Genomic DNA, 25,847 nt, shown 5'->3' with positions numbered 1-25,847 from the left:
TGGATTAGATACCAGTTTAAACTTTTCCCGACAAAGTAACCAAAGTGTGAGAGAGTGTTTGATAATGTTATTATCAATGCCAGAAATGTGAGATTTTAAAACCGGAGACCACATCAGTGCCTTTAGTGAGGATGGAGATGTGGTAAGGGATTCAAACAGAACCCATTTTACGGTGTTGGGGTCACAGTTCCATGCTGCGATAATTTTGTATTTTTTTTACATTTGTTAGAAACACATTGGCACCCCATGATCTTAGGGCAGGGACGCTGATGGGCTGGCAGAGGGAGCTCCATAGAAACATCATTGCAGCAGGGTGTCAGCTGCATGTTACAGCTGACATCTGCTGCTGATGGTGCGGGCTCCGCTAATGAGTGTTAACGAATTCCTGCCCGCATACAGTTAGGTCCAGAATTATTTGGACAGTGACACAAGATTTGGCATTTTAGCTGTTTACCAAAACATATTAAATATACAGTTATATAATCAACATGGGCTTAAAGTGCAGACTCTCAGCTTTAATTTGAATGAATTCACATCCGAATTTGAGGAAGGGTTTAAGAATTACAGCTCTTTAGTATGTAGCTAACTCTTTTTCAAGGGACCAAAGGTAATTGGACAATTATATTAAAAGCTATTTAATGGGCTGCATGAGCTATTCCCTCATTAATCCATCATCAATTAAGCAGGTAAAAGATCTGGAGTTGATTCCAGGTGTTGCATTTGCATTTGGAAGCTGTTGCTATGAACCCACAACATGAGGCCAAAAGAGATCTCAATGCAAGTGAAACAGACCATCGTTAGGCTGAAAAACATAAAGAAATCCATCAGAGAGATAGCACAAATGTTAGGAGTCGCCAAATTAACAGTTTGGTACATTCTTGAAAAAAAAGAGCGCACCGGTGATCTCGTGAACTCCAAAAGGCCGTCTTGTGAACTCCAGGATGTCCACGGAAAACAACAGTGGTTGATGATCGCAGAATCCTTTCCATGGTGAAGAAAAACCCCTTCACAACATCTACCCAAGTGAAGTACACTCTCCTGGAAGTTGGTGTATCAGTATCTAAGTCTACCATAAAGAGAAGACTTCATGGGAGCAAATACAGAGGGTTCACCACATGGTGCCAACCATTAATCAGACTCAAAAATAAAAAGATCAGATTAGACTTTGCCAAGCATTCTTTGGACAGATAAACTAAGATCAACCTGTACCAGAATGATGGGAGGAAGAAAGTATGGAGAAGGCTTTGGAATGGCTCATGATCTAAAGCACACCATATCCTTTGTAAAGCATGGTGGAGGAAGTGTCATGGCATGGGCAGGCATGGCTGCCAATGGCACTGGTTCACTAGTGTTTATTGATGATGTGAATGTAGACAGAATAGCCAGATGAATTCTGAAGTGTTCAGGGATATACTTTCTGCTCAGATTCAAACAAACGCAGCAAGGTTGATTGGACGTCACTTCACAGTACAGATGGACAATGACCCAAAACATACTGCGAAAGCAACCCAAGGGTTTTTTAAGGCAACGAAGTGGAATATTGTGCAATGGCCAAGTCAATCACCAGACCTCAACCCGATCGAGCATGCATTTAACTTACTTAAGACAAAACATAAGGCAGAAGCCACAAACAAGCAACATCTAAAGACAGCTGCCGTAAAGGCCTGGAAAAGCAGCACAAAGGAGGAAACCCAGCGTTTGGTGATGTCCATGGGTTCCAGACTTTTTATTGAAATTTTTTTTATTTATTTATGGTAATGTTAATTTGTCCAATTACTTTTGAGTCCCTGAAATGAGGAGGCTGTGTAGAAAAATTGTTGCAATTTTTAAACGTTTCATAGGATATTTTTGTTCAACCCCTTGAATTAAACCTGAAAGTCTACACTTCAATTGCATCTCAGTTATTTCATTTCAAATCCAATGTGGTGGCATGCAGAGCCCAAATCATGAAGATTGTTTCACTGTCCAAATAATTCTGGGACTAAATGTATATATACGGCGCCGTACAGGAAGAAGATAATATCATTTGTCTCCTGCTGTCATGGCCAGCCTTAGGACAGATGGTGCCAGTTATACACAGGAGTTCTGCAGACGATATAAGTGATTACAGCACATTTATATCTAGTGACTCACAGGTGATGTTTTCTCTGATTAGAGTCATTCACTTTCCCTTTTTTTTATCCATCCGACCCAGACCACTGTGACTAATTATTCTAGCCACGACTCGTCTGTGTAGATTTGACACAGACATGTTGGTTTCTCGCTTTTCCAGCATCCTCCACACCTATACCCCATCCTCTAAGCAAACTCGTAATCCACAGTGCCCCAGATGGTAATAACGATCCCTCAGTGCTCGACACAATAAAAGTGCCCTATTAGTAACCGTGCCCCCTTTGTGCCCCCAAGGCAGGTATGCCCTCTCTGTGCCCACTGTAGATAGTGTCAAACAGGCCCCACTTAGTAGATAATGCCACGCAGCCCCTCAAGTATATAGTGCCACAAAGCCCCTTGTATATACTGCCACACAGCCCCCTTGTATATAGTGCCAGACAGCCCCCTTGTATATAGTGCCACACAGCCCCACCTTGTATATAGTGCCACACTTCCACCCCTTGTATATAATGCCAGACAGCCCCCACCCTTGCATATAGTGCCACACAGCCCCGCCTTGTATATAGGGCCACACACAGCCCCCTAGTAGAAAATGCCACACAGCCCCCTTTAGTAGATAGTGCCACACAGCCCCCCTTGTATATAGTGCCACACAGCCCCTCCCTTGTATATAGTGCCACAATGCCCTCCTCTTGTATATACAGCCCCCCTCTTGTATATAGTGCTACACTGCCCTCTTGTATATAGTGCCACACAGCACCCTCCCCTGTAGCCCTGTATGTAGTGCCACACAGCACCCCTCCATTGCATATAGTGCCACACAGCATCCCTCCTTGTATACAGTGCCACACAGCCACTCCTCCCTTGTATACAGCGCCACACAGTAATAGCCCCCCTGTATATGGCCACACATCCCCCCCCCAAATAAAAATATATTGTACTTACCTTGCCCTGTTTCCGCGACAGACAGAGCGCTGCACAGCCTCCAGTCGGGATGATTGCGCAGACCAGCGTGATGCAATAACGTGGGCTGCAGCCCATAGTATTCATTTGTATCTGAATCCTGAGGTTGCAGATACAATTGAATGTAGCTGTCGCTAGCACCGGGCCCCTCATGCTATGGGGCGGGCGGCGCGGGCGCCCTAATGCTTTGGGCCCCGTATCAGCCGCGGGCAGGGAGCCCTAAGAAGATGGGGGCCCTGGGCAATTACCCAGTTTGCCCCCCCTAATGCTGGCCCTGCCCAGGTGGAAAGGCAGCTGCAGAGTCGCCAGGCCCGGGCACTTCACAAAAACAAGCACGGGAAGGGATCCAGCGCAGCACACCCTTCCACCTGCTGGAGAGATGCGCCCTGTGCGATGGCACAAGTCGCATACCTCAAAGTCCGGCCCTGGTCAAGGCTAGTAAAAAAGGGTCAGAGGACCCCTGTTCCCCCACCTAGCAATCTTTTATGGCACATCCAGGAAAAATGGCATAAATGTCTAAAGAAACATTTTTAATAAAAACTTTATAGAGCTTGTATTTCTCTCTCATTAGTCTTTTTTTAGCTCTTCGGAAACTTTTAGAGAGTTGTGTACTTACAGGAACCCCATTTTCAAATATAGGTCATGTTGCCCAGTGATTGAGACTCTTTATATTAGTTATATACAAAAGTCAATGAGGGACATTTAAAGGAACACTCCAATGATTTTTTTTTATTGTGGCCCCCGTTTGTAGATTACAACCGGTAAAAGGTAGGGCAGGTCACCCACTTACCGTGCGCTTTGACTTCCAATTTCAACTGCATCTGCTGTGTGGACCGGAAGTCTCCTTCACTATGCATTCCTATGGAAACGCTCAATGTGAGGATTTTTTTTTTACATTATTTTTAATCCCACTTGACAATGTATGAACCTGATCACTCATATAATACACTGCAATGCTTATGTATATCAGAGTTTTATGCCTGTCAATGTAACGCTGATAGGCATCCGATTAAGCCCAGAACTCGGGGCCTTCATTAGGCCCCTGGCTGCCATGACAACCCATCGGGACTCTGCTGGTGACCACAGCATCTAAGAGGGTTACATGGTTAGAGCGGAGTGACAGCTGTCACTATGCCGTAGATTTGCTTAATTTCGAGGGAACTGCATAGTTTTAATTACGTAAATGTACATAATGGGGGGAGGGGTTAATAAATATGCTGATTATTCCTTGATGCTCCTGCAACATCTATGTGTCCAAAACAACTGGTTTATATCACAAATACTGCATTTAATAAATACATTTTTCTAACATGCCTACAACTGTTTGAGGCATGATTGACATTATCAAATATTTAAACTGAGCTTCTGTGAGAAGGGTTTGGAAAGTACACTAACAGGTCAGACTTTAAGGGTTTTCCGACCACTGGGATCCACCAGTTCTTAGTATGGGCATTTCCTCAATTCTGGCAAAGAATTGGCCCATATGAACTCTATAAGAGATATTGTCATGATCTATGGGTATGTGGACCCACTAGGCCGCTCCGCCGTAGTGGAGTTGCAGCTGGCCAAACAACAGTGTACCAATAGCAGACAATGACACAGAGGTATTCTTTGCAGCATGAGATGGTGCATTGTCATGCATGAAGATAATTTTGCTACAGAAGGCAAGGTTCTTTTTGTACCACGGAAGAAAGTGGTCAGTCATAAACTCTACATACTTTTCAGAGGTCATTTTCACACCGTCAGGGGCCCTAAAGGGGCCTACCAGCTCTCTCCCCATGATTCCAGCCCAAAACATGACTCCGCCACCTCCTTGCTGACATCGCAGCCTTGTTGGGACATGGTGGCCATTCACCAACCATCCACTACTCCATCCATCTGGACCATCCAGGGTTGCACGGCACTCATCAGTAAACAACACCGCTTGAAAATTAGTCTTCATGTATTTCTGAGCCCACTGCTTGTGCACATTGTTTAGGGGTGGCCGAATAATAGCTTTATGCACACTTGCAAACCTCTGGAGCATCCTACACCTTGAGATTCGCAGGACTCCAGAGGCACCAGCGGCTTCAAATACCTGTTTGCTGCTTTGCAATGGCATTTTAGCAGCTGCTCTCCTAATCCTATTAATTTGTCTGGCAGAAACCTTCCTCATTATGCCTTTATCTGAACGAACCCGTCTGTGCTCTGAATCAGCCACAAATCTTTTCACAGTACGATGATCACGCCTAATTTTTTTCTTGAAATATCCAATGTTTTCATACCTTGTCCAAGGTATTGCACTATTTCACACTTTTCGGCAGCAGAAAGATCCTTTTTCTTTCCCATATTGCTTGAAACCTGTGGCCTGCTTAATAATGTGGAACGTCCTTCTTAAGTAGTTTTCCTTTGATTGGGCACACCTGGAAAACTAATTATCACAGGTGTCTGAGATTAATTACAATGATCCAAAGAGCCTTAAGACACAATAGCATCCATGAGTTTAATTGAAAAACTAATAATTAAATGTTTATGACACTTAAATCCAATGTGCATAATAATTTGGAACACGGTGTATAATACTTCCATACAGACCTCTATACAGCGCCCAAGAAATGCCTCCATACATTGCCCCAATAATATATATATATACATATATACAGAGTATATAAACCTCAAATAAAGCCTCCCTACAGTCCCATACATTGACCAAATAATACTTCCATACGATTCTAAATAATAACTCCATACATTTGCCAAATGATAAAACCTCCATTCAGAGCTAACATAATACAACCATACAGTGCCCATATAATAAACTGCCATACACTACAAACATAATACCGCCACACAGTGCTTAAATAATAAAGTTCTATATTGCCCGTACATCAGTGCCATATAGTGCCCATATGCCATTACCCAAGTAACACTGCAACCCAATAACCATATAAAAATGGTATACTGCAGATAACATACATAATTGCATAGGTTTAAAAAAGTCACAAGTCCATCAAGTTCAACATTCCTCAATCAATTACGCGTCTTTCATTGCTAGATTAGTTATAACCCTCAATGCCATTCATCAGTAAATAAGCATCTAGTCTTTTCTTAAATTCTGACATTGTATCTGCCATTACTACCTCTTGGGGTAGAGCATTCCATAGTTTGACTACTCTAACTGTAAAGAACCCTTTCCTATATTGATGTCTGAAACGTCTTTCTTCAAAATGCAATGAACATTCCCTGGTCCTTTGTAAAGTTCTTGGAAAGAACAGATCATGTGCTAGTTCTTTGTATTGAACACACTTGTTATACATGTTAATAAGATCACCTCTAAGGCGTATTTTTTCTAAGCTGAACAAGCCCAATTTCTCTAGCCTTTTATTGTAAGAGACACCTCCCATCCCATTTAATAATCTAGTCGCCTGCCTTTGAACCCTCTCCATTTCTCCTATATCCTTTTTACAATTTGGAGGCCAAAACGGAATTCCATATTCAAGATATGGCCTTACAAGAACTTTTTAAAGTGGTAATATTACATTTGAATCACTGTTTTTATCTCTCTTTTTACACAGCCAAAAATTGTATTTGCTTTTGCAGCTGCTGCTTGACATTGGGTACTGCTGCTTAGCTTATTTGTAACCAGAATACCAAAGGCCATTCTTGTTCCGTTATCCACAGTTTTATTCTATTTAATGTATATGCATTAATACTATTATCGCATCCTACATTTAGCAACATTCTTAAGAAAAAGACAAAAAAAAGAGCTTCTACCCACTACATCATAAGGGTAACTTTTTAGAAACATTTTATGCATTAGTGTCAAATGATCTGAAAAAAATTAATAAGAAAAAAAGCATACCTAGCCAGTGCAATCTCAATAAGGGAGAGAAAAAAAATCACTAAAAGACCTTCAAAACAACCAAAACATAGTAATAAGATCAGCGGATAAAGGAGGGGGAATTGTGATACAGGATAGAGAAATTTATATCCAAGAAGCTGAGAGAATACTCTCTGATAAAAAATATTATGAAACAATAATATCTGATCCATCAGATCAATATGAAAAGGAATTTCTAAATTTCATAAAAATCAGCTTCGAAGAGGGCATTATAAATAAAAAAGAAAAATCATTTTTAACGATAGCAAATCCTGAAATACCCATTTTTTATCATTTGCCTAAAGTTCATAAAAATAAAAGGAACCAGGAAGACCAATAATATCTGGCATCAATTCTCATACAAGTCAGCTATCAGAGTATATAGATTTACATTTGCAAAACCTAGTAACAAAACTTCCATCCCATCTGAAGGACTCCACGAGTCTTATCAGAGAGTTACAAGGATATAGCTGGAAAGAAAATTATATCCTAATAACATTAGATGTCACTTCCCTATATTCTAATATTGATCATACCCTCGGAATAAAGGCCACAAAATTTTTTATAGAACATAGAGGCATGCTACTAAAAAAACAAAATGATTTTTTATTGGAAGGATTACATTTTATTCTCACCCACAATATTTTTAAACATAATTCCCAATTATACAAACAGAGGCACAGCTATGGGGACGAGAGTTGCCCCGAACTACTCCAACCTATTTATGGGGCACTTTGAATTAACACATATAGAGAATGACCATATACACTACCGTTCAAAAGTTTGGGGGTCACACAGACAATTTTGTGTTTCCATGAAAACTCACACTTATATTTATCAAATGAGTTGCAAAATGACTAGAAAATATAGTCAAGACATTGACAAGGTTAGAAATAATGATTTTTATTTCAAATAATAATTTTCTCGTTCAAACTTTGCTTTCGTCAAAGAATGATCCATTTGCAGCAATTACAGCATTGCAGACCTTTGGCATTCTAGCTGTTAATTTGCTGAGGTAATCGGGAGAAATTTCACCCCATGCTTCCAGAAGGCCCTCCCACAAGTTGGATTGGCTTGATGGGCACTTCTTGCGTACCATACGGTCAAGCTGCTCCCACAACAGCTCTATGGGGTTGAGATCTGGTGACTGCGCTGGCCACTCCATTACAGATAGAATACCAGCTGCCTGCTTCTTCCCTAAATAGTTCTTGCATAATTTGGAGGTGTGCTTTGGGTCATTGTCCTGTTGTAGGATGAAATTGGCTCCAATCAAGCGCTGTCCACAGGGCATGGCATGGCGTTGCAAAATGGAGTGATAGCCTTCCTTATTCAAAATCCCTTTTACCTTGTACAAATCTCACACTTTACCAGAACCAAAGCAACCCCAGACCATCACATTACCTCCACCATGCTTGACAGATGGCGTCAGGCACTCTTCCAGCATCTTTTCAGTTGTTCTGCGTCTCACAAATGTTCTTCTGTGTGATCCAAACACCTCAAACTTCGATTCCTCTGTCCATAACACTTTTTTCCAATCTTCCTCTGTCCAACGTCTGTGTGCTTTTGCCCATATTAATCTTTTCCTTTTATTAGCCAGTCTCAGATATGGCTTTTTCTTTGCCACTCTGCCCTGAAGGCCAGCATCCCGGAGTCGCCTCTTCACTGTAGACGTTGACACTGGCGCTTTGCGGGTACTATTTAATGAAGCTGCCAGTTGAGGACCTGTGAGGCGTCTATTTCTCAAACTAGAGACTCTAATGTACTTGTCTTGTTGCTCAGTTGTGCAGCGGGGCCTCCCACTTCTGTTTCTACTCTGGTTAGAGCCTGTGTGTGCTGTACTCTGAAGGGAGTAGTACACACCGTTGAAGGAAATCTTCAGTTTCTTGGCAATTTCTCGCATGGAATAGCCTTGATTTCTAAGAACAAGAATAGACTGTCGAGTTTCGCATAAAAGCTCTCTTTTTCTAGCCACAAATGTAATGCTCCAGATTCTCAACTAGCTCAAAGGAAGGTCAGTTTTATAGCTCCTATAAACAGCAAAACTGTTTACAGCGGTGAAAACATAATTGCACAAGGGTTTTCAAGTGTTTTCTAATCATCCATTAGCCTTCTAACATAGTTAGCAAACACAATGTACCATTAGAACACTGGAGTGATGGTTGCTGGAAATGGGCTTCTATACACCTATGTAGATATTGCATTAAAAACCAGACGTTTGCAGCTAGAATAGTCATTTAGCACATTAACAATGTATAGAGTGTATTTCTGATTAATTTAATGTTATCTTCATTGAAAAAAACTGTGCTTTTCTTTCAAAAATAAGGAAATTTCTAAGTGACCCTAAACTTTTGAACGGTAGTGTATATCGGAATAAAATTGTCTATTATAGAAGATACATTGATGACCTCTTTTTAATCTGGTCTGGTACTGTGGAGGAAGCGACTAGCTTCATAAATATTTGAAACAAAAATATGTGGGGAATACAATTCACACAAAATATATCCAAAGAAAAAATAATAAAGACACAGACAAAAATAGCTTTTTAAATTTTAAAAGTGCACATTATAAAAAATGGATAACAAATATCCCACACAGCCAGTATAGGAGAATAAGAAAGAATTGTTCTTCAGTTAATGGATATAAAGAACAATCCAAAATCCTCAAAGCAAAGTTTGAGAAAAAATATCCCCAAAATCTCCTTAAATATGCATACCAAAGAAATCTAGAAACATCTCAAGAAGCATGCCTGGTGGAAAAAGCACATATAGAACATAATAAAGATGTTTTAAAGAAAAAACATTCCAATAATTTTATTACAACTTTTAACCAGGATCATAATATCATAAGAAATACATTGCAAAAACATTGGAATGTACTTCAAAGTGGAATGTACTTCAAATTTTAAATAAAATCATTCCTACAAAACCAGGGATAACATTTCGTCGAGGGAGAACCATCAAAAATATACTGGCACCCAGTAGATTGAGGATGAATACCTCCATCCCTACTCCTAATTATCACTATAATCCCGCAGGGATTCATAAGTGTGGGAAGAGAAATTGTTTATGCTGTCTCAATATTAACACAGGGAAAACTCAGGTTATGTCAAATGTAACACAAGAAATATTCGAAATCGATACTCACATGAGCTGTGAAACCGACTATGTAATATACATGATTGAATGCGAGTGTGGGTTGCAATATGTTGGAAGAACAACCCAGACATTAAGAAAAAGATTGAATAGTCACCGTTTTAATGCCAAAAACGGTTTCCTAAAACATAGTTTATCAAGGCATTTGCTGTATAACCATACATCTGATTTTTCTAAAATAAAAATCTCTCCAATTGAGCAAGTAAATTCCAAAATACACAACAGAATTTCTACCTTGAATAAACGGGAGTCATTTTGGATATTTAAGTTTGGTACTTTGAGCCCAAATGGACTCAATGAAAAAATAGATCAAGTCTAGATTGGAATAGGAGTTTTCATTTCTTTCTCAAAATTTTTTATTTTAAATGTCCAAATAAAATGGAAAATTAATAGAGTTTATATGAATTAATATGTAGCATTTTTAAGAAATATCACTCCTAAAAAATAAGAAGTTTTGAACAAACAAATGGAAATTAAACTAATTTCGTTTTTGATAAGAAAATCCTTAACTGTAACTTATGAAGAACATAGGTACTCTGGGCTCCCGATAATTAAAGGATTAGCGAATGTGATTGAATAATAATAGAGCTAGAGGAATTATCTATCATAATGCAATTATATTTAAATCTAAAACAATAGGACAGAACTGAATTTAAGGCTGGATTCACACGAACGGCGTTTTGTGCGCGCAAAAGCCACTTGACAGCTCCGTGTGTCATCCGTGTATGATGCTCGGCTGCGTGATTTTCGTGCAGCCGCCATCATAGAGATGAGTCTAGTCAACGTCAGTCACTGTCCAGGGTGCTGAAAGAGTTAACTGATCGGCAGTTAACTCTTTCAGCACCCTCGACAGTGAATGCCGATCACAATATCGAGAAACCTGTTAAAAAAAAAGAAAAAGTTCGTACTTACCGAGAACTTCCCTCCCGGCCGTTGCCTTGGTGACGCGTCCTTGGTGACGCGCCTCTCTTGACATCTGGCCCCACCTCCCTTGATGACGCCGCAGTCCATGTGACCGCTGCAGCCTTTGCTTGGCCTGTGATTGGCTGGAGCTGTCACTTGGACTGAATTGTCATCCTGGGAGGTCAGACTGGAGGAAGAAGCCGGGAGTTATCGGTAAGTCAGAACTTCTTTTTTTTTACACGTTCATGTATATTGGGATCGGAAGTCACTGTCCAGGGTGCTGAAACAGTTTAACTCTTTCAGCACCCTGGACAGTGACTATTTCCTGACGTTGCGTACCGTAAATTTTTTTGCCGGGTTCGGCCAAAACTAGTTCGGCCGAACCCGGTGAAGTTTGGTTCGGTTGTCCGGGTTCGCTCATCTCAAAGACACTCCGTTTGGATGTTTGTAAACAGAAAAGCACGTGGTGCTTTTCTGTTTACATTCATCCTTTTGACAGTTCTTGCGCGAATCACGCAGTTCGCACGGAAGTGATTCCGTGCGGCATGCGTGGTTTTCACGCACCCATTGACTTCAATGGGTGCGTGATGCGTGCAAAACGCCGAAAGAACGGACATGTCGTGACTTTTTTTCAGCGGACTCACGCTGATGAAAAATCACGGACATGTCTGCACGGCCCCATAGACACATATAGGTCCGTGCAACGCGCGTGCAAATCACGCGCGTTGCACGGACGTTTTTCCCGTTCGTCTGAATAAAGCCTAACATAACTACAAAGAGAAAATACAATGGGAACATTCTCTTTTAAATCAGCAATATAAAAAAACAGGAGTGGCCGGCTCCCGACAATTGAAAAACTAAAGTATGTAAACGGACAGCAACAAAATCAGAAGTATCTTTTATAGTAATAAAAATATCCTTTTCAAAATAATAGGACAGCATCAAACTTGAAATGACTATAGAGAATAAATATGAACCATTGAGTGAATAAAGATAACTCATATTATCTGCATACGGCGAGTGCGCATGAACGGCAACTCCTGAAGTACACAGTTCTATGTACATATACATATATAAAGAAAACTTTTCATTTCTCACAACAAACTCTAAAAAATCTATTGTTTGGCAGAAAATAGATGGATTAAAATAGAAAATAATAAAAATAGGAAATAAAAGAAAATCAGAGAAAAATATACACGCACCTGTGTTGAAACGCCCATAATGAACCTTCTCCTTGACTGTTTAACCTGGATGTGAATTACATGATAAGAGTATATAAGATGATGTATTTTAACAAAAATGTATATGCCTGATGAAGACCGTGCGTGGTTGAAACGCTTTGCAGCAATCGATTATTTATTATTTTAAACAGTATATTGAATAAAATCTTTGTTTTAAACTGTGACGATTTTGTGGAAATATCAGTTCTATTTCACACCTGAGCGCCCATCTAGAGGAGCATCTTTTTCTTCAAGTCAGCATTTAGCAACATTGAAATTCATCTGCCATGTTTTTGCAGAAGCTCCCGTCTTTTAGGGCAGATACAGACGGACGTTGCGTTTTTGCGCGCGCAAACAACGCAGCGTTTTGCGTGCGCAAAAACCATTTGACAGCTGCGTGTGTCATCCGTGTATGATGCGCGGCTGCGTGATTTTCGCGCAGCCGCCATCATAGAGATGAGGCTAGTCGACGCCCGTCACTGTCCAAGGTGCTGAAAGAGCTAACTGATCGGCAGTAACTCTTTCAGCACCCTCGACAGTGAATGCCGAACACAATATACAGCAACCTGTTAAAAAAAAAGAAAAAGTTCGTACTTACCGAGAACTTCCCGGCCGTTGCCTTGGTGACGCGTCCTTGGTGACGCGTCCTTGGTGACGCGCCTCTCTTGACATCGAGCCCCACCTCCCTGGATGACGCGGCAGTCCATGTGACCGCTGCAGCCTGTGCTTGGCCTGTGATTGGCTGGAGCTGTCACTTGGACTGAATTGTCATCCCGGGAGGTCAGACTGGAGGAAGAAGCCGGGAGTTCTCGGTAAGTCAGAACTTCCTTTTTTTTCACAGGTTCATGTTTATTGGGATCGGTAGTCACTGTCCATGGTGCTGAAACAGTTTAACTCTTTCAGCACCCTGGACAGTGACTATCTCCGGACGTCGCGTACTGGAAATTTTTTTGCCAGGTTCGGCCAAAACGAGTTCGGCCAAACCCGGTGAAGTTCGGTTCGATTGTCCGGGTTCGCTCATCTCAAAGACACTCCATTTGGATGTTTGGAAACAGAAAAGCACGTGGTGCTTTTCTGGTTACATTCATCCTTTTGACAGCTGGTGTGCTGTTTCAGTCGGTTCGCACGGAAGTGCTTCCGTGCGACCTGCGTGGTTTTCACGCACCCATTGACTTCAATGGGTGCGTGATGCGCGAAATACGCGAAGATATTGAACCTGTCGCGCTTTTTGCGCAGCTGACAAACGCTGCGCAAAAAGCACGGACTGTCTGTACTGCCCCATAGACTTGTATTGGTCTGTGCGTGGCGCGTGAAAACCACGCGGCCCGCACGGACCGAATACACGCTCGTGTGAATCCCCCCTTATAGGTCTTTCTGTAATATTTTATAGTCAAGCTGAGTTTTAAGTATCCTACAAAGTTTTGTATTGTCAGTGAAAACTGACACAAAAGAATTGGCCCTAGACAGATTTCTGTGTAAGATTATCCCACTGCTGACTTTAGCCCATTTTGAGTAAGTACCATTTATAACAACTCTTTGTTTTCTGAGCCTTAACCCAGGTGCATACATGGTCCCCCAGTCCCTGTGTCTATAGCTTCAGAACAAGACTGTTGTGTGGATCAGTATCAAATGCCTTTGCAAAATCCAAATATATCACATCAGTTGCATGACCAACATCAAGATTTGCACTTACCTTCTCATAGAAACCGAGCATGATAGTTAGGCACGACCTGTTTTTCATGAATTCATGCTGGTTTTAAGATTATTCATTGTGATATACGGATGTAGCCATCTCTATCTTTACTCTGATAAAATTGCTGCAACGTGATATCACACAACAAAAGCCACTGAAAAGTTATTGAAAATGTCAGGATAAAGGATCTAGCCACTGTGTATTTAATGCTTAAAAAGTCAACATAAAAACGGCTACATCTGTGATGTTGCAGTTCATATCTTAGAATACCCTCAAATACTTTACATACCAGAGATGTCAAACTTACTGGATGGTAGTTACTCGGTTCCACCTTCTTACCCTTCTTAAATATAAAAAAAAAAACACAAAAAAAAAACAGGCCATACTTACTAAATGAGCAGGCAAGACGCAGACAAGCCACAAATGCTACATAGGGGGAGAGGGCTCAGGCTCAATAACTAGTGATATCCACTCCCACTATTGTTGAGAGGAGTGGCCGCTCAGTGTTATCACTGCACACAACCAAAGCTTCAAAAAATGTGCCGGTTGAAGTTACACCATATCGTCGCCGTTTAACCCCTTCAATGTGGCGGTCAATAGCGACCGCTGCATTTAAGTGGTTGACGGAGGGAGGTGGCAGGACCTAATAGGCTAAGTGTTCATTGGTAAATGACAGTTGCAATACACTGCAGTACATATGTATTGCGTGTATTGTACAGGGGATCAGATGATCAGTTCTTCAAGTCCCATAGTAAGCGTAAAAAAAAAAGTGAAAAAAATGTTTAAGAAAAATAAATAAAAGTTGTAAGTAATAAAAACAAGAATCGACCTGTTCCCTGATCAAGTCCTTTATAAAAAATGGAAAAAAAACAACTTACGTAATAGGTATTGCCACGTTCGGAACGGCCTGAACTATAAAAATATTATGTTATTTTTACCCCAAGGTGAGCACCGTAAAAAATTTAACGAAAAACAATGACAGAATTAATTTTTTTGGTCACCTTGTCTAAAAAGATTAGGCAATACTGCAGTGTGGATATTTTGTATAAGACCCAAAAAACCTGGCCTGTGCATAAAGGATTGGTTCAAAGCGTACCACACCAATCCATGGATTATTTTGATTTTATTATTCATTCACCCCATTATTACATCATCCTATTATGCCCTAATGCACTCCACCCAGCTTACATATACCCTGATGTACTCCGCACAGCTTACATATACCCTGATGTACTCCGCACAGCTTACATATACCCTGATGTACTCCGCACAGATTACATATACCCTGATGTACTCTGCACAGATTACATATGCCCTGATGTACTCCGCACAGCTTACATATGCCCCCACATTATAAGCTGAAATACCAGTAAAACCCCAAACAAAACTACTTCCAAGCTAAATTTGCGCTCCAAAAGTAAAATGACGGTCTTTCTGAGCCTGGCAGTGTGCCCAAAAAGCAGTTTATGACCACATGTGGGGTATAACTGTACTCTGGAGAACACGCTTAACAATGTATGGGTTGTGTGTCTCCAGTGGTACAAGCTAGGCACATCATCTTGGGCACTGAAATGGCATTTATCTGTGGAAAAATGGCAATTTTCAATCTGCAACATCCACAGTGCACTAATTTCCGCAAAACACTTGCGGTGTCAAAATGCTCCCAATACCTTTAGATCAATTCCTTGAGAAATGTCGTTTCCAAAATGGGGTAATTTTTCAGGGGTTTCCACTGTACTGCCACATGTAATGCAACATGATGTCCAAAAACCAAATTGCACTCCTTTCCTTTAGAGCCTTGCTGTGTGTCCAAATAACAGTTTACGACCACATATGGGGTATTGCCTTAATCAGTAGAAATTGTGTAACCAATTTTTGGGTGTCTTTTCTTCTGTAGACCTTGTAAAATGAAAAATGTTGATCTAAAACTACATCTTGTTAGAAAAAATATAGATTTAAATTTTCATGGCCCAATTCTAATAAAATATATAAAACACCTGTGGTGTCAAAATGCTCACTACATCTCTAATTTAATTCCTTGAGGGGTAAAGTCTCAAAAATGGGGTCACATCCAGGGATTTTCTACTGTACTGGTACCTCAGGAAGCTCTGCAGATGCGACATTGCGCCCAGAAACGAATACAGCAAAATCTGCGCTCTAAAAAAGCCAAATGCTTTACAAACGTCGATGTGTTTTTTTTCCTATAGTCCTTGGGAAAATGAAACATTTTGAGCTAGAACTACATCTTATTGGAATTTTTTTTTTTTTTTCACGTTCCAATTCTAATAAATTCAGCAAAAACTCGCGGGTTCAAAATCCTCACTATACCCCTACATTACTTCCTCAAGGGGTGTAATTTACCAAATTTAGTCACTATTCAGGGGTTTTCCCTGTTCTGGTACCTCAGGGGCTCTGTAAGTGCAACATGGCGCTCAGGAATAAATCCAGAAAAATCTGTGCTCCAAAAGCCAAATGGCGCTCCTTCCCTTCTGACACCCGCCATGTGCCAGGGCAGCAGTTTATGACCACATATTGGTTATTTCCCTACTCTAAAAAACTTGCTGTACAAATGTTGGGGTGCTTTTTCTCCTTTATATGTTAAGGGAAATAAACATTTTCAGCTAAATCTAAGTATTTTTGGAAAAAAAAAATAATTTTATTTTCACTGCCCAATTCGAATAAAATCTATGAAACACCTGTGGGGTTAAAATACTCACTACACACCTAGATTAATTCCTCATCCAGCCAGGTTTCTGTTATGCCCACTACATCATAATTTATGTCGGTCATTAGAATCTCCAACTCGTCCATTTTATTTGTAAGAATTCTTGCATTCGCCAGCATACATTTCATCTTACCAACACAAAAAAAAAAAAGCTTTTATTTTATTCAGCAAATTATTGTGGTGCAACAACAACAAAAAAAATAATACAAAGCAACTATTCACACAATAGGGGTTACATTTCTTGTGCACATATGACAAATTTAAATGATCTTTATAAATGTGAACCTAACGTTGAACATTTCTGTATATTACTGTATATAATACACTGACTCTCATGCTGGCTCTATAATTAATTTGCTATTTTAGATGTTTCTTGTACTTAGACTCAAGATATCAGCATCTTTCTTATTGGACTGCACTAATGAATAACATTTCCTAAATCCTTTTGATAATCCTATTACTTACACAGGGCTATTTCTGCAAGTGTCATCATTATTATCCAGGGAGCTAAACCGCCTTCCCAATCTGTCCACCTGCAGTACAGTTCCGTGGCTTCTTAATCCCTCTCCACTCAAGGACACAGCTCACCAAAAGAAACTAAAGCTGAACATTACAGTAGGTAAATATATTTTAGGAATTGGTGCCTATAGTACATACATACATTAAATGTATACCTTGCAGGAAAAATAATTGCTAACTACGACGAGATACTAAATTTATTGTTTCTCAAGAAATGTTGTCAGCTATGGTTTATGTTCATCATATTAATTCAATGTACAGTATAATTAGATATTTATATACTTTTATATGCATTGATGTTGGTCCGGGGGAAGAAAAGTAAAATTTTGAATCGTTGGTATCGCTCCTAATATTTTTTATCTGGTTCTGTTGTTATAGGAGTCATGAATTATCAGTTCATGACTACACTTCTATTTTGTCTAGGATATTTAGTTTAGAAAATTACATCTTGAAGATAACACTTGACAAGACAAATCTTGACAGGATTTCTGAGGTTTCCGTTTTCTTGGAGGAATTTTTCTGTAATAAATCATGCATTACCTTACATAATAAAAGAGGGATTTAGGAGATAATTGAAAAGCTAATTAATTAATTTGACATATTTGATAAAACCATTGTTTTCTCTATATTTTAAAGAGTAACTGTACTTTCAGAAATGTTTTGTTATGTCATAGAGAACTTTATAGAAGTTTTGGTCAGTGATGAGACTCCTACCATCACTGAAACGAAGGGCTCACAGACGATCTATGTTAGCTGAGCGCTTCTGCCTCTTCGTTTCAGTGATGGTGGGGTTTCAGCACCCAGACCGCCTCTATGACATATCAAGAGTTTTTTTGAAAGTACAGTTACTCCTTAAGTGAGGAGCGTGGCATTTTTACAATGGTTTGTTAAACTTTAATAATTCAATGTTTTCTAGAATTTGTTTTATGAGATAGTATTGAATAAAAAAAACTATATCTTTCGAGATAGTATAGATATTGAAAAAAGACTTAATTCAGTGATGCAATATCATGGCTGGATCCAATATCCCATATCTTATTAGAAACAGCTATTACACCCACAGACACTACATATATAAGCTACATTAGGCACTAAATTCGGTTGGGACTACACGGCTTTGGACACGCAATATCAAGGCTCATGCAAGTTGTGCCACAAAAACATGTTTTCGATTTTTCTGCGACTTGCTGATACAGCTATTTCAGGTTGCGTTCTATTTGTGAGTCGCATGCAATTTAGGCTTTGCAACATCCTAAAGATGAAAAATTGCTGACATGTCGGAAATGAATCACAGTTGCACGCTACTTACATTATATTCTATGCTGGAAAGTCACATGTGATTTGCGATTTGAAATAAAAAATCCAGCAGATGTGCAACACATTACGTGTAGTAACACAGCCACATTCACAAGCATTACTTGCAATCTTTGCATTGTGCGACCAAAGTCACCTTGTAACCCTATCCTTATGCTAGTGCGGCACAAATAAAATTTGTACCAATGGCAGGAAAATTGTGGTTACAATTCTACTTTATAATTATTCTCTTTGGGGAGAGAAGTACCAGGTGACATTTCAGGTGCAAAAATTTTGAATGAATCCCTCTCTACGGAATAATGGAAGTCACAGTGCGATCAAGATGTTCCCATGATTTGTATGTGACATTTAGTCACTGTGCATCCTTAGGGTATGTTCACACGGAGTGTTTTTAGGTGTATTTCGGGGGCGTTTACGCCTCAAAAAATGCCTGAAAAAACAGAAGCAGAACACCTCCAAACATCTCCATTGATTTCAATGGGAAATACGGCGTTCTGTTTCGACGGGACGTTTTTCTTATGCCTCGTTTTAAAAAAACGGCACGTAAAAAGACGTCTGCGAAAAAGAAGTGCATGTCACTTCTTGGGACGTTTTTTGAGCCATTTTTCATAGACTCTATAGAAATTTTCAGACGTTTTTTATTTTGTGTGTGCACATACCCTAAACCTAACAGTGACAGTAGAACATCTCTAAGCTGGCTTTTTTGTAGACTTTAGTACAAGCCAAGCCAGATGGAAAAACAAAGAGTAGTGAAGAGAAGTATCTAAATATGTGCCAATAAGGTTAGATTCATAAGTTTTTGCATCCTGTTGAAACAGTTTTTTTGTTTTTTTTTGTTTTTTTGTCAATTTACCTTAAAACATGATAAAACTGGACAAAAAAATGATGTAGGCTGCTTTTCTTCTGTCTTGTTGAAAAACAGGATTCAGACAAGCTAAGCCTCCTTTTGCATCTTGTTTTAAAAAAATATGTTTTGTCTAATCTTGAAAAAAAACTGTTCTTTCAATAGGATGCAAAAAGGTAGCAAAAAAACATATACTGCTAGAACAGGAAAACACAACATGAGAAAACATGGTGTGAACTTAATAAACTGCAATAAAATTATCGAATTTTTTGTTTGCTGACTTATGTGGCATATGCAAATGAAATATTAAGGATATGTTCACACGTGCACGTCCGTTACGGCTGAAATTACGGAGATCTTTTCAGGCGAAAACAGCTCCTGAATTTCAGACGTAATAGCATGTGCAGGCGTTTTTCGCAGCTTCCATTACGGACATAATTGGAGCTGTTTTTCTATGGAGTCAATGGAAAACGGCTCCAATTACGTCCCAAGAAGTGACATGCGCTTCTTTGACGCGGGCATCTTTTTACGCACCGTCTTTTGACAACGGCGCGTAAAAAAAATGACCGTCGGCACAGTACATCGTAAAACCCATTCAAATGAATGGGCAGATGTTTGCCAATGCTTTCAAGAAGTATTTTTGGCCGTAATTCCAGGCGTAAAACGCCTGAATTACGTCCGTATATAGTGCGTGTGAACATACCCTTAGAGGTTTAAGGTTTAAGAAAAAAATGGATCCTTCTTCACTATACAATGACTTTATTGACTAGGCCAATAGCCAGAAGATGACTAAAGCACACATATACTTCTTGGGGATTATATTGGAACTGGTAAAATAACTATTGAACGCAAGAATTGACTTCAAATGTGGTGAAGAAGAATATTTTCTAATCGCTTAGCTGTACTACCACTGCACATACTCTCCATATGCTCCTCTATTTAATATGTAACAAGATTTATTAAAGTGTTGGATATTCTGCTAAGTATGGGCTATGTTATCAGTGTTATTTGGGCACTGTATGATTGTATTATTTGAGCACTATATGTTACATCAAAAGACAGGGGAAAGGGGAAGCGTTAATACAAGGTACTGCACAGGGCACCATCCAACCTAAGGCCAGCCCTGCCATAATCTCCAGGAAATCCTTGATCATCCGCTGTCATGTTAACTTCAGACAACTCCCTGATTTTAAGGTGCAGTCACACGCGGCAGATTTTGTTGCAGAAATTTCATGGAACTTGCAGAAATCATGTGCTTGTTGCAGAAACAACCCCATTCAGATGAATGGTACTAATTAAGGGTATGTTCACACGCAGTGACCAAAAAAGTCTGAAAATACGGAGCTGTTTTCAAGCGAAAACAGCTCCTGATTTGCCAACGTTTTTTAGCAACTCGCGTTTTTCGCTGCGTAAGTTACAGCCGTTATTGGAGCTGTTTTTCAATGGAGTCAATGAAAAACGCCTCCAAAAACGTCCCAAGAAGTGACATGCACTTCTTTTTCGCGGGCGTGTTTTTACGCGCCGTATTTTGACAGCGACGCATAAAATTGAGCCTCGTGGGAACAGAACACCGTAAAACCCATTGAAAGCAATGGACAGATGTTTGTAGGCGTATTAGGGGCGTTTTTTCAGGCGTAATTCGAGGCGTAAAACGGCTGAATTACGTCTGAAAACACTGCATGTGAACATACCCTAACACTCACATTTCTGCAACAAAATCTGACTCGTGTGAATCCACCCTTATTAAGTATCAGCCAAGCGTAAGATGTTAATTTAACTCGTTCCCAACTGCTAGCTATAATTATATAGCCGGCGGTCGAGGTCCTTAAAAGCTTTTAGCTGGCTGCCCAAGCGATCGGTCAGCTAAATGTCGGATGCCCAGCAGTCAGTGACTGCCGTGGACCCTTGAGAGAAGATAAAAGCAGCTTTCACTGCTTCTATCTTCTCTGATCGCTAGTACACAGTGCTCAATGAGCGCTGTGTACAGAACAGAGGCAGCAGCAGCGCAGTTTCCTCTATCGGTCCCAGTCACATGATCGCTGGGATGCGGTTCGTGGGAGGCTGCTGCCAGGTCTAAGTAGACTCAGCACAGCCCTATTAGTGACAATAGTCACTATAAGGCTATGTTCACACGGCAAACTAAAAACGGCTGTAAAATACGGAGCTGTTTTCAAGGGAAAACAGCCTCTGATTTTCAGCCGTTTTTTATGCAGCAAGCATTTTTTGATGCCTTATTTACGGCCGTTTTTGGAGCTGTTTTTCTATTGACCCAATGAAAAACGGCTTCAAAAATGGCTCAAAACGTGACATGCATTACTTTTTTATGTGGCTTTTTTTTACGCGCCGTTTTTAAAAACAGCTATGTAAAAACGCCCCGTGGGAACGGAACGCCATTTTCCCTCCTAAATCAAAGGGCAGATGTTTGGAGGCGTTCAGCCCACGTATTTTCAGACGTTTTGTGGGGCATTTACGGCCTGAAAAGCGGCTAAAAATAGGCCTTGTGAACATAGCCTGAGGGTATGTTCACACGAAAGCGTCCGTAACGGCTGAAATTACGGGGATGTTTTCAGGAGAAAACATCCCCCGTAATTTCAGCCGTAACGGCATGTGCAGGCGCTTGAACGCCGCGTCCATTACGGACGTAATTGGCGCTGCTTTTCATTGGAGTCAATGAATAACGGCTCCAATTACGCCCCAAGAAGTGACAGGTCACTTCTTTGACGCGGGCGTCCATTTACGCGCCGTCATTTGACAGCGGCGCGTAAATATACGCCTCGTGTGAACAGACAAACGTCAGCCCATTGCTTTCAATGGGCAGATGTTTGTCAACGCTTTCAAGCCGCATTTTTCGGATGTAATTCGGGGCAAAAACGCCCGAATTACGTCCGTAATTAGTGTGTGTGAACATACCCTAAGAAGGCTGATTTCCCCGGTAACTTTACAGTGGAAAAAAAAATTTGTAAAATGAAAAAAAATAATGATAATAAAGTCCCCCAAAGGTCTTTTCTGACCTTTGAGGGAAAGAGCATAAAAATAAAAAAATAAAAGTATAATAAAGTGCAAAAAAAACTAAATAGTAATTGCTCCCACCCAAAAAAAACGTTCCCCACGCCAATTATTGTCGTAATGCTAGCCCTGACCGAATTACTCTAAAATAGACATGTAATATATCAAAATTTACGGTAGACAATGAAGATCGCAAATAAAAGGTCTATTTTGGGGTAAAGCTATATTATTACCAGGAAAAAATTGCTGAAACTTAAAAAAGCATATTTTATTATTATTATTTTCAAACTATAAGCCTAGAAATTCGAAAATCGCAAAAAAGATGAGGATGTGTATAAAAATTATGAAAAAAGAAGCCAGGCATTGTCTAAAAAAAAACCACTTCGCTAGCCCAACAAACGAACGGTATGAGGGCTTATTTTTTGCAGGGCAAACCATAGTTTCTACTGGTACAATTTTGGGGTATGAGACTTTTTGATCACTTTTTATTTCATTTGTTGTGGGAGATGACGTGACCAAAATACAGTGATTCTGTTTTTTTTTACTACGTTCACCATGCGGATTAAATAATGTGATACTGTAATAGTTCAGACTTTTATGGATGGGATGATACCAGATATGTTAATATTTTATTTTATTTTTACATTGTGTTTGGGGGAAAAAGTGAAAAAGGTTTTTTTTTACTTTTAATAATTATAATATATATATATTTCAAAAAAACTTTTTTTTAAAAGTCCCCCTAGGGGACTTGAACCAGCGATCGTGGGATTGCTGGCACTATATACTGCAATACTAATGTATTGCAGTATATCGCTATTTGGAGAGGCTTTAATAAGACAACAAAGATGGCAGACCTGGGGCCTTCATTTGGCCCCCTAGACGGCGTGACAACCATCGGCAACCCGCAACTGCATCGCAGGGGGGGCGATGTGCCGTCGGAGGGGGCCATCCCCATCTTTCTAACTCCTTAGATGCCGATTCTGACTGCAGCACTTAAGGGGTTAAACGGGAGGAATCAAAATTAACTTTAATTTCGCCCGTTGCAGTGAGGTGATTGCTGTATTACACAGCCGTGACCCGCTAAGTAAGGAGTGAGCTTAGTCTGTGAGCCCGCTTCATACTTCCCTTTAACACTTATCACGTACAGTTACGTGATAATGCATTGAGGGGTTAAAAGCTATAGCTATAGCTTTGAAAACGTTGTTTGTTTTTTGTTTTTTTTTAAATAAAACTATGTATCAGTGTGTTTGGTACAACTTTCTAATTACTTTTTATTAAAAATTATTTAAACGTTTTGAGATACAGCTGCTTTGTATACTATATACAGAACAGCTGTATCTTGCTCTGAGACCTGTATCAGTCAGGTCAGTTGCACTGACGGGTTCAGTGTCTCTGACACGCAGGATCGAGCTGTTATTGATCACATCTAAGTTAGATGTTTAATAACTTAGATGTGATGAATAACAAGTGGATCTCTCAGGACCTGCTGACACTGAACCCATCAGTACCGTTGACCTGACGAATTCAGATCTCAGCAAAAGATACATCTGCTCTGTATATAGTATACAAAGCAGCTGTATCTCAAAAAGGAAAAATAATTTTTAATAAAAGGTAATTAGAAAGTTGCACTAAACACACTAATACACAGTTTTATTAATTTAAAAAAAAAAAAAAAAAAAACTGTTTCAAAGCTGTACATAGCCTGTAACAATTTTTTTCCCAGTATCCACATGTTTTATTTTACATTCAGTAACTATTAATAAATGAATTGATATGGTATTGTTTTGAATTATCGGTTGCATATGTAACTATATTGCTTGTTGTTAGGTCATACTTAAGTACCTAACACTTACCTGTATACTTAGAGACACACAAGCTAATGTACTGGCATAGAGACATAGCACAAAAAGAAGTGAATAAAATCAATGTAAAAAAATATATAACAGAATACATACACCCACCCAAGACTGTTCAGTCTCATCTGAAGAAACCACATAAGTAAATCCTTTGAAGAGTTCTTCTGCCATACTGATGTTGCTCTTGCCTGGGAAGTAAACATTTCTGTAGTCATTTCTAAATTACCATTATTATTAGTATAGTTATTATTATTATTATTATTATTATTATTATTATTATTATTGTTGTTATTATTCATTTTAAAGTGCCATTATCTTCCAGGACACTTTACATAGTAAATACAGAAGCGTTTAAATACATTAAATGAGACAATAAAAAACAACAAATACAATAAACATGAGATTAAGGAATGACAGATTGGTACAGAAGAAGAGGTGCCTACCTGCGAGGGTTTACAATCTACAACGGAAGGGGAAAGACACAGTATGTGAGGGTAGAAGCTGCTAATACAGTTGTTTATTGACCAAAGGGTTATTGCAGGTTTTAAGTTTGAAAAGGTGGGTTTTTGAAGGTTTAGATGATGGGATAGAGTCTGATGTGTTAGTGTAATGAGGACCAGAGTGTGGGAGATGATGTGAGGAGCAGTAGAGGAAAGTAGAGAAGAAGGTCTTGCAAGGACTGGAGATTGCGTGTGGGGAGGTATCGGGAGATTAGGGCAGAGATGTAAGAAAGGGACAGGTTGTGAACTATCTTATACGATACTGTTAGTATTTTGAAATTAATTTTCTGGGCAATGATTAGCCAGTGAAGGGACTGGCAGAGATGAGAGCTAGTAGAGGAACAAGGGGAGAGGTAGATTAACTGAATAGTGTAGTTGAGGATGGCTTGGGGGTTACAACAATGTTAGCTGGAAGACCACAGATAAGGATGCTGTAGTAATCCATGATGAGCGCATGCACAAGAATTTTTATTGAAACAAAGTTAAGAAAAGCTAGTATTCGAGAACGTCTTTGAGGCGGATGTGGTAGAAGGTGTTTAACGCTTGACTGTATGGTCGGCAGGACATGGTGGAATCAAAGCTTATCCCATAGGCAGCTGACTTGTGAGACTAGTGAGATTTCCTATATGGAATATAAACTTTCATCAGTTTCCTGGATGAGCAAACCTACCATTCAGGAATTTTAACTATTTGATGCAATAGTTTATAAATTAATCATGTGTTTTGCCATTATTGCAGCATTTATGAATTGGTTCGTGCTCCATAAGGCTCGCTGCGCTATGCTGTTTTTGTAACTCCCATTTATTTCTGTGGGACTTCTGGAAACATCATAACTCAGCAAGCTCCACTGTTCCTGGAATCCCATCCTGCTCTGTGAATAAGCCATAAATGTCTGCATTGACACAATTCCTTTAATATAACTTCTTAGAGGTTCATGACAGTGCTGCTCAGTTATGATACTGTCATTATGTAATGCAGTTTACAGTTGTAGTATTTTCTATGCTGACTCCCAAATGGTTCATGATCGTGCTGCTACATTGTCATGACCTGCTCAGGATTCAGCGGCGGACTAGTGGAAGACAGCAGGGAAATGCCAGAACAATCCTGTTCAGGTAAATGTTCAACCCTGTTTAGGTAATTTAAACTGGGGTGAGGTAGGAGGAGACTTAGTAGAAGCAGAA

General features: G+C 39.7%; 1 long non-coding RNA gene across 3 annotated transcripts in view; it reads right to left on the bottom strand.

Annotated features, from left to right (window-relative positions):
• LOC142657921 (uncharacterized) overlaps positions 1-25,847 on the bottom strand; it is a 90,004-nt gene that overhangs the window by 14,912 nt on the left and 49,245 nt on the right. The window contains exons 2-3 of one of the 3 annotated variants that reach the window (XR_012850002.1): positions 24,272-24,354; positions 16,633-16,755 (exon numbers count right to left, since the gene is read on the bottom strand). This is a non-coding gene — a long non-coding RNA (uncharacterized LOC142657921). Of the gene's footprint in view, positions 1-16,632; positions 16,756-24,265; positions 24,355-25,847 lie in introns of those variants that run through there. The other 2 variants (XR_012850001.1, XR_012850000.1) reach the window with 2 other exon arrangements.

The sequence above is a fragment of the Rhinoderma darwinii genome, chromosome 7, assembly GCF_050947455.1.
Source record: "Rhinoderma darwinii isolate aRhiDar2 chromosome 7, aRhiDar2.hap1, whole genome shotgun sequence".
NCBI lineage: Eukaryota > Metazoa > Chordata > Amphibia > Anura > Rhinodermatidae > Rhinoderma > Rhinoderma darwinii.
The sequence above is the reverse complement of the archived record's forward strand: the minus strand, read 5'-3'. Positions and strand labels throughout refer to the sequence as shown.